General features: G+C 42.6%; 1 long non-coding RNA gene across 1 annotated transcript; it reads left to right on the top strand.

The window, feature by feature from the left end:
• Nucleotides 1-9,784: 9,784 nt before the first annotated feature.
• Nucleotides 9,785-11,709, top strand: LOC127293645 (uncharacterized). The gene is made up of 2 exons (XR_007845994.1): nt 9,785-9,848; nt 11,500-11,709. It is a non-coding gene; the product is annotated as an uncharacterized lncRNA (long non-coding RNA).
• Nucleotides 11,710-17,303: the final 5,594 nt, after the last annotated feature.

The raw sequence follows: 17,303 nt of genomic DNA, 5'->3' as shown, positions 1-17,303 counted from the left end.
AAAAATGACCATAAGCTCACATATGGTTTTCTTTTCTTTATTCCTCTTTTGGTTTTGAAAAGGGTAGAGTTTAGGGTTTTGATCTTGTTCAATACTTCAAACAAACATTCATGGCCAGAAATCCCACATACATGCATGAACACTATGTACATAAGGTAATGCCATACAAAAAATTTGTTGGCTCCAAATTTTGGAAAAAGGGAATTGGTCGTCTTCATTGTTCTGAAATTTGGGATGTTACAAACCTTCCCCCCTTAAACAAAATCTCGTCCCGAGATTTAAGAAAAGTTAGGAACCTAAGAGAGATTGGGCAATTGGGTTAACATGAAAACATACTCTGCATGTCATTGGGTGCTTCCTGGGCTTCTGTTGCATTCATGTGGTAGAGACGACCATTGCGGTTGTTCGGGTTCCTTCTAGTTGCGAAGCGGCGCTGTTGCTGGGCAGGTGCAGTGGTATTGGGGGCTGTCTTCGCCAGCTTCTTGGGGCACTCATTGGAGTAATTACCCGTAACTTCGCATTGATAACAGGTCACCATTGACTTGTCCTTTGGGGCAATAGGGGTAGCATTGCTCCCAGTCCTTGGGGCAGTATTGGGGTTGTTGTTGTTACTATTGGGGTGGTTGTTGTTGTTGTTGCCTCTGGGCTTCGGGTGTCCTCCATTGTGGTTGGTGAAGTTTGATACGTCTCAAACGTATCTATAATTTCTTATGTTCCATGCCACTTTATTGATGATACCTACATGTTTTATACACATTATATGTCATTATTATGCGTTTTCCGGAACTAACCTATTGACAAGATGCCACAGTGCCAGTTCCTGTTTTCTACTGTTTTTGGTTCCAGAAAGGCTGTTCGGGCAATATTCTCGGAATTCGACGACACAAAGACCAAACATCTTAATTCACCGAGACGGACCAGAGCACCGAAGGGGAGACGGAGAGGAGGCCCAGGGCCCCGACACCACACGGCCGCGCGGGCAGGCCCCTGGCCGCACCGGCCTATGGGGAGGGCGCCCTGGTGCCCCTCTGACGCCGCCTCTTCGCCTACTTAACCCCTCGTGACCTAAAAACACCGTACCACTTGACGAAACTCCAGAAAGACTACTGGGGCGTCGCCGCCATCGCGAAACTCCAATTCGGGGGACAGAAGTCTCTGTTCCGGCACCCTGCCGGACGGGGAATTGCCCCCGGAGTCATCTCCACCGCCGTCTCCACCGCCATCTTCACCGCCATCGCTGTTCCCATGATGAGGAGGGAGTAATTCTCCCCCGGGGCTGAGGGCTCCGCTGTAGCTATGTGGTTCATCTCTCTCTTTATGTGATCTAGTTGAATATCATCTATGTGCTACTCTAGTGATGTTATTAAAGTACTCTATTCCTCCTCCACGTGTGTAAAGGTGATAGTGTGTGCACCGTGTGAGTACTTGGCGTAGGCTATGATTGTGATCTCTTGTAGATTATGAAGTTAACTATTGCTATGATAGTATTGATGTGATCTATTCCTCCTACATATGCATGAAGGTGACAGTGTGCATGCTATGCTAGTACTTGGTTTAGTCTTTTGATCTATCTTACACTAAAGGTTACTAAAATATGAGCATTATTGTGGAGCTTGTTAACTCCGGCATTGAGGGTTCGTGTAATCCTACGCAATGTGTTCATCATCCAACAAAAGGGTGTAGAGTAGTCCTATTATGTGATCATTGTTGAGAGTGTCCACTAGTGAAAGCAGGATCCCTAGGCCTTGCTTCCAAGCATTGAATCTCCGTTTGTTTACTGTTTTGTTGCATGTTTACTCGCTGCCATATTTTATTCAGATTGCTATTACCACTCATATACATCCATATTACTTGTATTTCACTATCTCTTCGCCGAACTAGTGCACCTATACACCTGACAAGTGTATTTGGTGTGTTGGGGACACAAGAGACTTCTTGCTTTGTGATTACAGGGTTGCTTGAGAGGGATATCTTTGACCTCTTCCTCCCTGAGTTCGATAAACCTTGGGTGATCCACTTAAGGGAAAACTTGCTGCTGTTCTACAAACCTCTGCTCTTGGAGGCCCAACACTGTCTACAAGAATAGAAGCACCCGTAGACATCAAGCACTTTTCTGGCGCCGTTGCCGGGGAGGGAAGGTAAACGGCACTCACACATTGGCAAGCCCGGCAACTAAGCACTTTTCCTCCCTCGTCAACTACGCGCCAAGCACTTTTCTGGCGCCGTTGCCGGGGAGGAAAGGTAAAAGGCACTCATACTCCGGTTCCAGGTAACAGTACTTTTCTGGCGCCATTGTGTGTGTGCTCGAAGCTATTTCCTTTAGACTCTGCAATTGCGACATTTGGTTTCTTGTTTACACTTGTTAGGCATAATGGACAACAATGACCTTTTTATTCTATTTCCTGATTTAAGACATGGATGGTTTGATGCGAAAATTAAAAAACCCATGGAACATATTAATATGAATGCTTTGAACACTATTGTTGCTAATGCTATGGAAAATTCTAAGCTTGGGGAAGCTGGTTTTGATGAGCATGATATTTTTAGTCCCCCAAGCATTGAGGAGAAAATTTACTTTGATGATACTTTGCCTCCCATTTATGATGATTATAATGATAGTAGTCTTTTGTTACCACCTGTTATGGAGGATAAATTTGATTATGATTACAATATACCTCCTATATTTGATAGCTACTTTGTTGAATTTGCTCCCACTACAATTAATAAGAATGACTATGCTTATGTTGGGAGTAGTAATTATTTTATGCATGAGACTCATGATAAGAATGCTTTATGTGATAGTTATATTGTTGAGTTTGCTCATGATGCTACTGAAAGTTATTATGAGAGAGGAAAATATGGTTGTAGAAATTTTCATGTTACTAAAATGCCTCTCTATGTGCTGAAATTTTTGAAGCTACACTTGTTTTATCTTCCTATGCTTGTTACTTTGCTCTTCATGAACTTGTTTATTTACAAGATTCCTATGCATAGGAAGCATGTTAGACTTAAATGTGTTTTGAATTTGCCTCTTGATGCTCTCTTTTGCTTCAACTTCTATTTCTTGCGAGTGCATCATTAAAACTGCTGAGCCCATCTTAATGGCTATAAAGAAAGAACTTCTTGGGAGATAACCCATGTGTTTATTTTACTACAGAAATTTTTGTTTTGTTGAGTCTTGGAAGTTGTTTACTACTGTAGCAACCTCTCCTTATCATGTTTTTGTGCCAAGTAAAGTTTCTATGTTAAAGTTGATGTTATATTTGGGATTACTGCGCAGAAACAGCATTGCTGTCTGTCACGAATCTGGGCACAAATCTCTGTAGAAAATTCGAAAAAATCTGCCAATTTACGAGTGTGATCCTCAGATATGTACGCAACTTTCATTAGTTTTGAGTTTTTCCATTTGAGCAAGTCTGGTGCCATTTTAAAATTCATCTTTACGGACTGTTCTGTTTTTGACAGATTCTGCCTTTTATTTCGCATTGCCGCTTTTGCTTTGTTGAATGGGTTTCTTTGTTCCATTAACTTTCAGAAGTTTTGTGCAATGTCCAGAAGTGTTAAGAATGATTGTGTCACCTCTGAACATGTGAATTTTTGATTATGCACTAACCCTCTAATGAGTTTGCTTGAAGTTTGGTGTGAAGGAAGTTTTCAAGGGTCAAGAGAGGAGTATGATATACTATGATCAAGAGGAGTGAAAGCTCTAAGCTTGGGGATGCCCCCGTGGTTCACCCCTGCATATTTTAAGAAGACTCAAGCGTCTAAGCTTGGGGATGCCCAAGGCATCCCCTTCTTCATCGACAACATCATCAGGTTCCTCCCCTGAAACTATATTTTTATTCAGTCACATCTTATGTACTTTACTTGGAGCGTCTGTGTGTGCTTTTATTTTTGTTTTGTTATCTTAGTTCTCTGAATAAGTTCATCCTTGTGTGGGAGAGAGACACGCTCCGCTGGTTCGTATGAACACATGTGTTCTTAGCTCATAATATTCATGGCGAAGTTTCCTCTTCGTTAAATTGTTATATGGTTGGAATTGAAAAATGCTACATGTAGTAATTGCTAAAATGTCTTGGATAATGTGATACTTGGCAATTGTTGTGCTCATGTTTAAGCTCTTGCATCATATACTTTGCACCAATTAATGAAGAAATACATAGAGCTTGCTAAAATTTGGTTTGCATAATTGGTCTCTCTAAAGTCTAGATAATTTCTAGTATTGAGTTTTGAACAACAAGGAAGACGGTGTAAAGTCTTATAATGTTTACAATATGTCTTTTATGTGAGTTTTGCTGCACCGGTTCATCCTTGTGTTTGTTTCAAATAACCTTGCTAGCCTAAGCCTTGTATCGAGAGGGAATACTTCTCATGCATCCAAATCCTTGAGCCAACCACTATGCCATTTGTGTCCACCATACCTACCTACTACATGGTATTTCTCCGCCATTCCAAAGTAAATTGCTTGAGTGCTACCTTTAAACAATTCAAAAGTTATTACCTCTTATTTGTGTCAATGTTTTATAGCTCATGAGGAAGTATGTGGTGTTTATCTTTCAATCTTGTTGGGCAACTTTCACCAATGGACTAGTGGCTTCATCCGCTTATCCAATAATTTTGCAAAAAGAGCTGGCAATGGGATTCCCAGTCCCAAATTAATTAACAAAAATAGACACTCCTCCATGGTATGTGATTGTTGGACGGCACCCGAAGGATTCGGTTAGCCATGGCTTGAGAAAGCAAAGGTGGGGAGGAGTGTCATCATAATAAAACTAAAATAAAAAGGCACTCCTTCATGGTATGAGATTGTTGGCAGGCACCCGAGGATTCGGTTAGCCATGGTTTTTGAAAGAAAGGTTGGAAGGAGTGCCACCCAAAAACAAAATAAAATGGGAGCGGCTCTTTGAAGGTTTGCCTGGCAAGGGGGTTAGAGTACCCGCTACCATTCGTTGACAACAACAAACACCTCTCAAAACTTTACTTTTATGCTCTCTATATGTTTTCAAAATCAAAGCTCTAGCACAAATATAGCAATCGATGCTTTCCTCTTTGAAGGACCATTCTTTTACTTTATTGTTGAGTCAGTTTACCTATTCTTTCTATCTTAGAAGCAAACACTTGTGTAAATTGTGTGCATTGATTCTTACATGTTTACCTATTGCACTTGTTATATTACTTTGTGTTGACAATTATCCATGAGATATACATGTTAAAGTTGAAAGCAACCGCTGAAACTTATATCTTCCTTTGTGTTGTTTCAAAGCTTTCTACTAAGAATTTATTGCTTATGAGTTAACTCTTATGCAAGACTTATTGATGCTTGTCTTGAAAGTATTATTCATGAAAAGTCTTTGTTATATGATTCATTTGTTTACTCATTATCTTCATCATTGCTTCGAATCTCTGCGTTCATCTCATGTGCTTTATAATAGTATGATCAAGGTTATGATGGCATGTCACTTAAGAAATTATCATTGTTATCGTTTACCTACTCGAGGGCGAGTAGGAACTAAGCTTGGGGATGCTTGATACGTCTCAAACGTATCTATAATTTCTTATGTTCCATGCCACTTTATTGATGATACCTACATGTTTCATACACATTATATGTCATTATTATGCGTTTTCCGGAACTAACCTATTGACAAGATGCCACAGTGCCAGTTCCTGTTTTCTGCTGTTTTTGGTTCCAGAAAGGCTGTTCGGGCAATATTCTCGGAATTCGACGAAACAAAGACCAAACATCTTAATTCACCGAGACGGACCAGAGCACCGAAGGGGAGACGGAGAGGAGGCCCAGGGCCCCGACACCACACGGCCGCGCGGGCAGTCCCCTGGCCGCGCCGGCCTATGGGGAGGGCGCCCTGGTGCCCCTCTGACGCCGCCTCTTCGCCTACTTAACCCCTCGTGACCTAAAAACACCGTACCACTTGAAGAAACTCCAGAAAGACTACTGGGGCGCCGCCGCCATCGCGAAACTCCAATTCGGGGGACAGAAGTCTCTGTTCCGGCACCCTGCCGGACGGGGAATTGCCCCCGGAGTCATCTCCACCGCCGTCTCCACCGCCATCTTCACCGCCATCGATGTTCCCATGATGAGGAGGGAGTAATTCTCCCCCGGGGCTGAGGGCTCCGCTGTAGCTATGTGGTTCATCTCTCTCTTTATGTGATCTAATTGAATATCATCTATGTGCTACTCTAGTGATGTTATTAAAGTACTCTATTCCTCCTCCGCGTGTGTAAAGGTGATAGTGTGTGCACCGTGTGAGTACTTGGCGTAGGCTATGATTGTGATCTCTTGTAGATTATGAAGTTAACTATTGCTATGATAGTATTGATGTGATCTATTCCTCCTACATATGCATGAAGGTGACAGTGTGCATGCTATGCTAGTACTTGGTTTAGTCTTTTGATCTATCTTACACTAAAGGTTACTAAAATATGAGCATTATTGTGGAGCTTGTTAACTCCGGCATTGAGGGTTCGTGTAATCCTACGCAATGTGTTCATCATCCAACAAAAGGGTGTAGAGTAGTCCTATTATGTGATCATTGTTGAGAGTGTCCACTAGTGAAAGCAGGATCCCTAGGCCTTGCTTCCAAGCATTGAATCTCCGTTTGTTTACTGTTTTGTTGCATGTTTACTCGCTGCCATATTTTATTCAGATTGCTATTACCACTCATATACATCCATATTACTTGTATTTCACTATCTCTTCGCCGAACTAGTGCACCTATACACCTGACAAGTGTATTTGGTGTGTTGGGGACACAAGAGACTTCTTGCTTTGTGATTACAGGGTTGCTTGAGAGGGATATCTTTGACCTCTTCCTCCCTGAGTTCGATAAACCTTGGGTGATCCACTTAAGGGAAAACTTGCTGCTGTTCTACAAACCTCTGCTCTTGGAGGCCCAACACTGTCTACAAGAATAGAAGCACCCGTAGACATCAAAGTTCGGACGAAACGTCGGAACAGGTGTTTTGTGGGGTCTTGGTGTATATCCTGTAGTTGAACTGTTGCGGTACTTCTATGCATTGGGGGGTCCATTCTGGTTCATCATTCTGCGCTTGCTATTCTCATTGGCTGGTGCAGCTTTCCTTCCATCTGGATGGCAGAGTCCACAAGGGCTTCTAGGTCAGCAAACGGGATGTTCACAAGTACCGTCTGCATCTCATCGTGCAGTCCATTCAGAAATCTTTCCTTCTTCTCTTCATTGGTGTTTGTCTCGTCCGGGGCGTACCTAGACAGAGTGAGGAACCTGTCACGGTATTCCACCACGGACATCCTTCCTTGTTTGAGTTCGCGGAACTCATCCCTCATCTTCTTAATGAAACCTGGGGGCACATGGTATCTGCTGAACTTGAGCTTGAAGTCTTCCCAGGTCATCATTTGTCCGACATTCATTACACAGGTACTGTTCCACAAGGTATCGACTTGATAATTCCTACAAGTTGTAGACTAGGGTTTCGTGGAAAGTAGAGGGCAAGTAGATCTCGAAGGTTTCAGCCGAAAAGGTGCTCGACTACTAAAAGCTAGGTTGTGTTGACAATGAATCGATCCTTTCTTTCTCCATCGACTCCCCCTTATATAGGAGGCGGAGCCGAGGGTTTCGTGATGTACAAGTTATGAACAACAGGAGACTCTTGAGTTTGTCCCGTATAATTACAAGTCTCTATTCCTAATATATCTCTAATTTCCATATCGACGCTTTATTGGGCTTCCGCGCTTCGTAATCTTCAGGTCGTGGGCCTTCAGTAAACTCCGGGTACATTCTTCGGCAGACCCATTCACTACAAGAAATGTGTTGACTCATGACCTTCTCTCGATGATCCTGGGTAAAATCGTCATGATTCTATGACGATTCCTCAGTAGATGGTCGTAGGCCGTCTGGGAGGGTCAAAACCCTACCCTAGAAACTTACGACGATTTGGCTCAAAAACGTTATAATTTCATTAGGTGAAATCGTCATAATCTAGAAGACACAACTTAGGACCTTCTTTTTAGATGATTACGACCAATTTGTATCGTCGTAATTGCTAATATGTGATGCATTCAGATGACAGGGCGTCCACCTTAGCGGTTTTTGCTTGTGTGTCATGTCCATGTGTCAATTTCTTCTTATATGTCTAGATAACACTAGTTTGGGTACTACCACTAACGTGTGGGACCTATAGGTCAATCTGATACTCTACTAAACAATACTCCCTCCGTTTTAATCTATAATGCCTATAGATTTTCTGTATTTGTTTCATAATATAAGAGTAGACATGTGTTTATTTGCAAAGAACCCCTTCCACCAATCAGTTGAATGGAGGGATCGGGAGATTTTCGAGATTCTGTTTGAATTTTCTTATTTCTCTCCTATTTCTGAGATCGTGGTTGGACTCGTTAGGGGAGTATGTGCTAAAAAATGACTTGCGCTAATTACCGTACAGAAAATCTATAGGCATTATAGATTGGAAAGGAGGGAGTATGAGTTAAGTATAGTCTAGTAACTTTTCTAAACCAAAAAGCATAGTAAAATTAAATAAAATACATTTCCACACCAATTTATGGACAAATCAGAATGCAGAATCACTCTCCCCAAATCCCCATTTTTCGCCCGCCTCCCCTCTCCCTCCCTCCCTCCAAGACCCAAACCCTAAGCCCCCAATCCGCCGCCACCACCACCTCCCTCCAATCTAGCACTCCTTTCCTCTCTGCATCGCGCCCGGCCGATTCCCCACCATCTCGTCTCACGAATCCCCTGATACAGCGACGATTGCGATGGAGGTCAACATCCACGCCGACGTCTGCTCCACCCTACCAAGATCCACGTTGAGGGGAACACGCCTCCCGGTGGCGGCGATGGCATCGGCGGCGGCGGCGGAGTCGGAGGGCCGGCGAGCGGAAGCTGGGCTTCGGGATTGCCCACCTGCTTTCCCTAGATGCAACTCGTCATCGACACCGGCAGGCTCTCCCTCTCCTCCGGCGACAGGTCCTTGCACGCTCACATGGCGCGGCCCCTCCACCTGCTCGGTCGCAGCTTATGAGCGGGGCGCCGTGCAATCAAAGCCACCGACGAACGACACCTGACGCTGACTAGCTGCGTGGGCAGCCAATACCACAACCCCATCCTCTCTGCCTGGATCCGTGCACCCCCGTCCTCGGCGATGCTGATCCGGCCTCCACGGATCTCGCGTGCCCCGCCAGTAGGTGCTTCCTGGCCCTTCGCCTCGACTCAACTCAACTGAAGTTCGGCGCAGATCGAATCCCACATCCCCTCTTTAGGTTTGATTACCATCTAGTTTCGCTCTCTCTTTCTAATGAATTCTCTTGTTGTTTGTTTGGGGTTTCAGAAGTAGAGCAACGGGAAGCATAGGTGAAATCCCAGTGCTGCTGGACCAAGTCATGTACGACACGCTGCTTAGAGCATCTCCACTAGTCTCCCCGAGAAGCCCCCCACGACCATTTTTTTTCATCCGGACGGCGAAAAACGGCCCAGTCAGGCCCCCGGTTCCTCGTTTTGGTCCGGATTTGAGCCTATTTTCGTCCGGACTCCCCATGCCATCCTCGGTTTCCCGGGGGTCTCCCGGGGACTCCGGATGAAGCTAAACCAACCGTCCACGCCCACGTGTCTCCTCTTTCGTCCGGATTCCCCGAGCCATCCTCTTTTTCCCCGAGAAACGCCGCTTGGGGAGCACACGACTGGGAAACTACTCCTCTCCACGCCAAATCTTCCTCCAATCCGGACGAAAATTTCGCCGGATTTGGGCGTGGGGAGTGCCAACGAGTGGGGATGCTCTTACCGAGGTGAGGAAGTTCAAGCAGATACCAGACATCATCTGCCCTCTTCGAGCTCCTTTGGGTAAGATAATTCTTGCGAACCTTATTTTTTCTCGCATATGAGGTCTTGCCATGGTGTGTTTGCATGTTGCTTGGTGAAGTATATGACTTCTGCATTGTTTGGCCCCATAGTTATGTTGGGTAGCATGGATGAATATGGCTATATGAGTTGAAATTGTTAACTGTGTTGATACTTTCGAAAATCATGAGGTCAAAGTCTTGATCTATCTTACCTTTGGTCCAGAAATAATTTAATATCTGCTCAGTCTTACAGCAAAGTTTGGCTTGCTCTGTTCTTGCAGCAAAGTTTGGCTTGCTTTGTTCTTACAGCACGTAAAAATGATAAAATCGTGTATCGGTAAAGAAATATACTGACTAGTTTGCACTGTGTTGTGTACATCTATATTCCTTTTTAAAGTCATTGGCTGAGATATTGTAAACAATCCTGTCATATGCTGCTTTATTTTTTCTGTTGTGTATACCTGTAGGTAAATAGCTAATTATATTCCTGATTATATTGATTGTTAGTTGCTTGGCGTCAATCACTTTGGATGGCTTGAACCTTAGAGTAATTATATCATGATTTCCATATTTGATTTGTGTTGGTTGCCTAGAGTATTCCATTTCAAGTATCACACTGCAACCTGATTAGTTTCCTGGACCTACTACATCTATTCCTTCAGAATAACCATGGTTCTCGGAAATTATTAGATCCTTATTTGTATCTTACCGCTCAACTGGTTGAGCTTTCTTATGTCTGCCAAAAGGTTGGCCAATGTAGCTTCTGTATGATCACTTGGTCTATGTTTTTCCAAAATCTTTGACCATAGGTGGTAACTATATTGGTCAGGTCATCACTTGATCCATGTTAAGACTGTATCTTGCTATATTACGACAATCAGATTCGTGATTATTTGCATCTATATATCGTCATAGAGGTTACGACGATCTTGGATGCGTATCGTGTGACAAACACATTAGTAAACTGATTTGACTTCGACATGGTTGCTCTGTTATCATGCACTCGATTAACTTGTTAATATTTCTGCCGTAGTCTAGCTGGTTCATTGACATTGTTCTGGTTTTTATGTATCGAACATCTTAAACTACTATCTAATTTTTTTCAAGTTAGTCGGTTGTCATTCCTACTCAGCATAATAAACCTTTATAGTTTGGGTTTCTAGGAAACACAAAAAGAAAGTAAATTTACTATATCCTAGTGTTACTAGATGAAGTGATACTATTTTTCCTTTTAATTGCAAGTGCAAACACAACTTTTACTATCTAGGTACAGCTACCCTGATATGGGGATTCTGTTTCCAGGATCTTGCACTAACACATACTACCTCTGTTTCAAGGAATAAGGCGCCCTCGTTTTACGTGTTTTTTGTTTGACCAAGAATTACTTCAAATAGATAAAAATTATTTGTATGAAATTAGTATCATTAAAAAGTGTTTTTCAATACGAATCCAACGATACCAATTACGTATAATATAATCAAGATTTTGTTGCTCAATTTTTATGGTCAAAATTCGTCTTAAAATACGTTGAAACGGAGGTAGTATTCATTATTAATTGTTCTACTATTATGTATGTGCACAGGCTGTCTAGAAATTAGCATGTTTAGTTGCTTTTTATTTTGTTCCCAACTAATCTGAATGTTAACTCGCAGATGTTGGTTGCAAGAAGGGGCCCTGTAGGTTGGGGGAGCTCATGATGCAACAACAAGAATGGACATGGAGGTTTGGCCATCAGGAAGTTAATGACTGATATTGTCATGCATGTGTTCATTCTGGGCTTATTTTGCTGTATATATGTGATTTAAGCCGTTGGAATATTGTAATAGACTTAATTATTGCTGTTGTGAAAACATGTTCATGCATTCTTCGGTTCTGATTATTTGTTATTCAATTAATGCCAAATAGTGGGAAAATAGAATCTAAGAAGAGGAAATGGTAACCTTTAACTAAAAGGGCCAAGACCCAAGAAATAAAATGGCGTAATAGGCTAAGGCCTAAAAATCAAATGGGCCAAAAAACACTGTTAAAAGGCTGAGGCCCAAAAGTTGGACGAAATGAAAAAAGGCTAAAGCTTAGAAGATAAGTGGACCAAAAAAGGCCGGTATTAATGGGCTTGGCACATGTAGACCATTAAAGTGGACCGGGCTGATTTTGGGTTACGACAATTTGATTTCGTCACAATTTTGCCACGTCAGACTAGCCACATAGGATCTGATGTGGCATGAGCTGATTGCCCATGACGATACTGGATCGTCATTGATGTTATGACGATGTAGTATCGTCATAGACGATCATGACGATTACAAGTAGAAGGTCACGTTGGTTGATTTCTGACGCTCCGTTTTTGACAATTTATTTTTTGTCATAAAAATGTCATGGATTAAAAATAATGACGATTCTATGACAAAAATGGAGTGTCGCAAGTCAACATATTTCTTGTAGTGATTGGGATGCTTATGTCAGTAGCAACCGAGATTTTGCTTGAATCGTAGAATTGAGTAAAATCTTCATCATTATAATTAACACACAATTTCTTCAAGTTGCTAGACAATCATCATGAAATAGTTATATATTGTATAGGGATAATGGTAAATGTGGCTGGTTCATATGACGGATCAGGTACCAGTTAACTGCTCTTGTGGCAATCCCGCAAGAACCTACTTCAAGGTCAAGTCCCTGGAAAAGGGAGAGGCCCAGGGGGAGTTTGGTTTTTGTTGTTGGTTTTAAAATACTTTTCTCCCTTTTGCGTAAAGAAATAGATTTGAAAGCATTTTGAAAATTCAAACCAAAAACATTTTATTTTGAAATGAGAAAATTTTGAAATAGTTTTGTATAATTTAGAGCTTTGGGTTTTCTAGGGTTTTGTTAAAAGGGAAGAAGAGCGAGTTCTATTAGAGAACCATATGAGAGGGGAAAATATTGAAATAGGGTTTACAAAATAATTTTATTTGTGAAAATATGGGTATGATATATGCATGATGCCATGATGATGCATAAAAAAAACTAACAATTCTATAGGGGGTGCTACCCGGGACCGTTACACATGTCTACCCAGAAAGTTAACGCGCGGACACACATGTGATCCATGGTGTATATGTGGTCCTCTAACAACATGTAGATGTCACGTTGAATTGTTGAATGCGCCTTGTGTTGCTGCTTCACAAAAATAGACCGCTTCGGCTCTCGAGAATTGGGAAACGGGTTTTTTGGGTTTTTTTCAGAAGAACAGCCGTATCCCAGATCCATCTTTTGTTCTCGCTACTAGGTCACATAAAACAATGCCCCACGACGTCTCGCATATTTCCGACTTTGTTCGATACATTTATGTCTAAAATGGGATCCACATGAAATAACGGGCAAAACACACATAATATATATTAATAATACACTGCAAAACTAGAACCACACATGAACAAAACACTTGAAGAAATGGACCCACATACACAAACAAAACACTAAATAACTACTAGACCCACATGCAAACGAGACTCGGAAATAATAACACTATTGGGCACACGCGAACTAAACACTCTTCGACACATGATGAGCTAGACGGCGAACTAGACACGACAATTGGTTAGCCACACACTAATCCCACTCCATAGATTCATCGTCGCTGGGGTGTCCTCTGAAGCGGTAGTTGAGATGATGTACACTACTAGGAATAACTTTATAGCCGCACTTATTACCACCAGCGAATCAGGTTCAAAGTTGCCGAGCCTAAAGCTCTTCTCGCGTTACTGTCGGTGAGTTGGTTTCGAGTCGCTGGGGATAGGGCACTTACCGCCAACGAATCGGGATTGCAACCGCCGAGGGTAAGGTGACCCGTGAGCACCTGGATGGTCCTCCCCTTACCGCCGACGAGTTTGTCTCGGTGACGCCAAGCCTAAATTAACTACCACTAGCGAAACCAATTTGTGTGCGCCATGAATAAAGTGGACTGTCGTGGGCCATTTGAGCAGAAATTACCGCCGGCATCCCTGTTCATTTTCGCCGGGCATTTCTCATCGCACTAATCTATCGTCTTATCCCTTCTCCCAGCCACACACGCTCGTCTCCTCGCGATTTCCTTCTCTCACATGCGCTTCCTCCCTCTCCTGCTCCGAGCGGCGCCGATTCGTGATGTCGATCCTCGGTGAGCTGCCTAGCCAGCGCCTCTTTGCTTGATCGGATGCATGCACGGCGCAAGATCCATCCCACTTCGAGCGGCTTCTGGCCTGCGCCGCGAGGATCCTGGCACCTGACGCGGCGAGGCTCATCTTTTTTTTTTTGCGGGGAGGCTCATCTGTGCGCAAGGTACGCTCGGAGACGCAGGAGGCTCTGCGACGGCGTGTGGGCGCGGAGGGTGCGGGCCGGCACCGAGATGAAGGGCGCCTCACCCATCCCCGCGGCGGTCGCCATCATACCTTCGCCGCTCTTCCTCTCGCGCGTTAAGGTAATCCTTCTCTTGTACACTAAATAGCGTCTAGATTTTTTTTCGATAAAGGATGCTTTATTACTTTTGTGGAAGCAATTACATCCATCCTCTGCATAACAAGGATGCACACAGCCGTTATTGAGTCTCAAGTCCAAAAAAAGATGCCAGACTAAAAATCTAGGCGAAATACATATCGGAACGATGGATCATATAACGCCTAAGGTGTGGATGGGGCTTCAATCCGTAGACTATGCCGCCACCCATGTAGGGAAAAAGTATCCCTCGCCGTAGCCTCCAATCGTGTACAGACCTCCGTAAATAGGTCTCGGTTCTCCATACGCTGAAGAGGTAACCACAAACGAAGAATCCCTGTACATCTGTAGATGACCTGCAACAAAGAGGAGTTAATATCATTAAATATCTTGTCATTTCTACTCAGCCAAAGCGCCCAGATAACTGCCAGCGCCCCCACCCTAAGAAGCAACTTAAACCTTGAATCTATACCATGAAGCCAGTTACCGAAGACATTGGCCACACTAGTGGGGGGATACAAGGTAGACGCTACTTGGATGACAGACCAAATAGATCTCGCGAACTGGCACTGGAAGAAGAGGTGTTTAATAGTTTCATCATGATGACAAAAAACACATCGAGAGCTTCCTTGCCAATTCCGCTTAACAAGATTGTCCTTGGTGAGGATGACTCCTCGACGAAGGTACCATCCAAATATTTTTATTTTTAATGCTATCTTCATCTTCCAAATTTTCTTATTATTATCAACCGGTAAATCAGAATGGATTATGACGGTGTATAAGGATTTTACTGAGAAAGAGCCATCTACATGTAAATTCCACCTAAATTCATCTGGTTCAGGTGATAGGATAACATCCCCCAACCTCTAAATTAAAGTGTTCCATGCCGCTAGCCTAAATAGCGTCTAGATACATCTAGATTTAGACAAATCTCAAAAGTTTATTTATAAACAGAGGTAGTATGTTATATCGGCGCGCGAGCATCCGTTCCAAGTGCCCATGCTTGGTGTACACTACTTTCTCACCCAGTATATGCGCTGTCTCTTGCTGTTGATGGTATACGACTTCCTATGAACGAGTGAATTAAATTAGTGCCTCTTTCGGTTCTAGCATGATGTATCCCCGTGAATAATACTAGCAATGACCAACGCGGCGGCACGCCGCGCCATATAGTGGCTGGCAGATGGTATTTTTTTACGGTGGTAAATGTTTGTGGGTTATAGTTGTTTTTTTGTGTGTTTAGAATTTTGTGTGTTATGAATTTTGTAAGGCTTTACATGTGTGTCGTTTTATTTTTATATGGTAGTTATATGTCTAGATTGCCAGTGGGTTGTGGACGGTGGTGGCGAGTGGTTGCCATCGAGTGATGGGTGATTGAGGGCGTATTGTATGTTGTGTGTATGATTTTGTATCGAGGACGAATTGTATGATGCGTGTATGGTTTTGGATGAAGTATCTGGCGAGATGGACATGTATTCTGGAGGCCTAGTGATAGAGCTTTCCAGCGTTTCTGGTTTTGGTTGAAATGTCTGGCGAGATGGACATGTATTCTGGAGTCTCGGTGATAGAGCTGGTTTTGGATGAAGTGTCTGGCGAGATGGACATATGTATTCTGGAGGTGTAGTGATAGAGCTTTGCAGCGTTTCTGGTTTTGGTTGAAGTGTCTGGCGAGATGGACATATATTCTGGAGGCTCAGTGATAGAGCTTTGTAGCTTTTCGTGTTTGGTAGTGCGTTTTTGGCATCTGTGGCATGCGCCTATGAATGATAAGTATGTTCAGAAATACGTTGTAAAGCTATTGTTAAATGATTTGACCCAGTAGGTGCCCCACTACATGCACTACTATATAATCGGTGTTGTACATAGTTTATTTACGGGTCTATGTGCCTAAGCAGTACAACTGAGATATCAGGTTCTACTTAATCTAAAAGTACAATGCAATTTTACTGACCGAAGGTCTCTAGGACTGTTGTTTCGGGTATTGGAGACCTCAATTCTACGCTTTCCTCTTCATCGAAAATGACGCAGGTGTCTTATTCCTTTTTTTTTCTCTTACTGCCAGAGTTGTGGACTTGTTATCTTCAAAGATATTGGGCAGTTTGCTGGTCTACTCTTCCTGCATGGGTATACGATAATGTTGAGAAATTTAGGGCACAAGTTGTAAGTAACTTGGAAGTGAAAGGTGGTTTGATCTACCAAACATGACAACTAAGCCCAAGGGAGTAGTCGACTACACATAATAAGCTAAAAGGGTCGTTACAATAATTATACATGGATCTTTAGATACTTGATGCCACGGTACATCGGTAGTGTCCGTACTTCTTACAACAGCGGGTGGATAATATTTTTGGTAGAATTGCATGGATACTTATGTTCCATACTCACTACAAGGCTGAGTAGACAAATAACACTTGAAATGGTTTTCTCGATGGCAGATGCTGACAAAATGGAGGCCTAGTTGCAGAATGTCTGTTTCATCAGTTTGGATACTTCTTTCCTTCTCCCTTTCAGAACAACTATAATCTGAAGGTGAGATTCTGGTGTTTTCTGCAAGGAGAAAAGTTCATAATTAGTGTTTTTGTTGTACAAAAACCTTTTTTACTCACATGAAGTGTATTCCAAAATTAACTGTACAGATTAAACAATGCGCCATGGTAAAGAAGCAGCAGAACAAAAATTATCAGATGAAATAGATGAAGCACAGAATACAAAGTCTGGTTGGCTCGAAATGTGCAAGGATAGAGAGATCTAAATTACCCAGTTTGTTCCACACGAATTAACACTGTAAATAAAGGAAGAGGAAACTTTTTAATTATCTAAATGCATGAAGCTATGTCTAAGTTCATACATGTATCTTTTCGATAAAGGATGCTTTATTACTTTAATAAGCAATTACATTCAGCCTCTGCATAACCAGGATGCACACAACCGTTTTGTTGTCTCAAGTCCAAAAGGAAAAATAATAAAAACTAGGCGAGATACATATCGGAACGATGAATCATATAAC

This window comes from Lolium perenne, chromosome 4 (assembly GCF_019359855.2).
Source record: "Lolium perenne isolate Kyuss_39 chromosome 4, Kyuss_2.0, whole genome shotgun sequence".
NCBI classification, from domain to species: Eukaryota; Viridiplantae; Streptophyta; class Magnoliopsida; order Poales; family Poaceae; genus Lolium; species Lolium perenne.
This window is presented reverse-complemented; position numbering and strand designations above follow the sequence as displayed.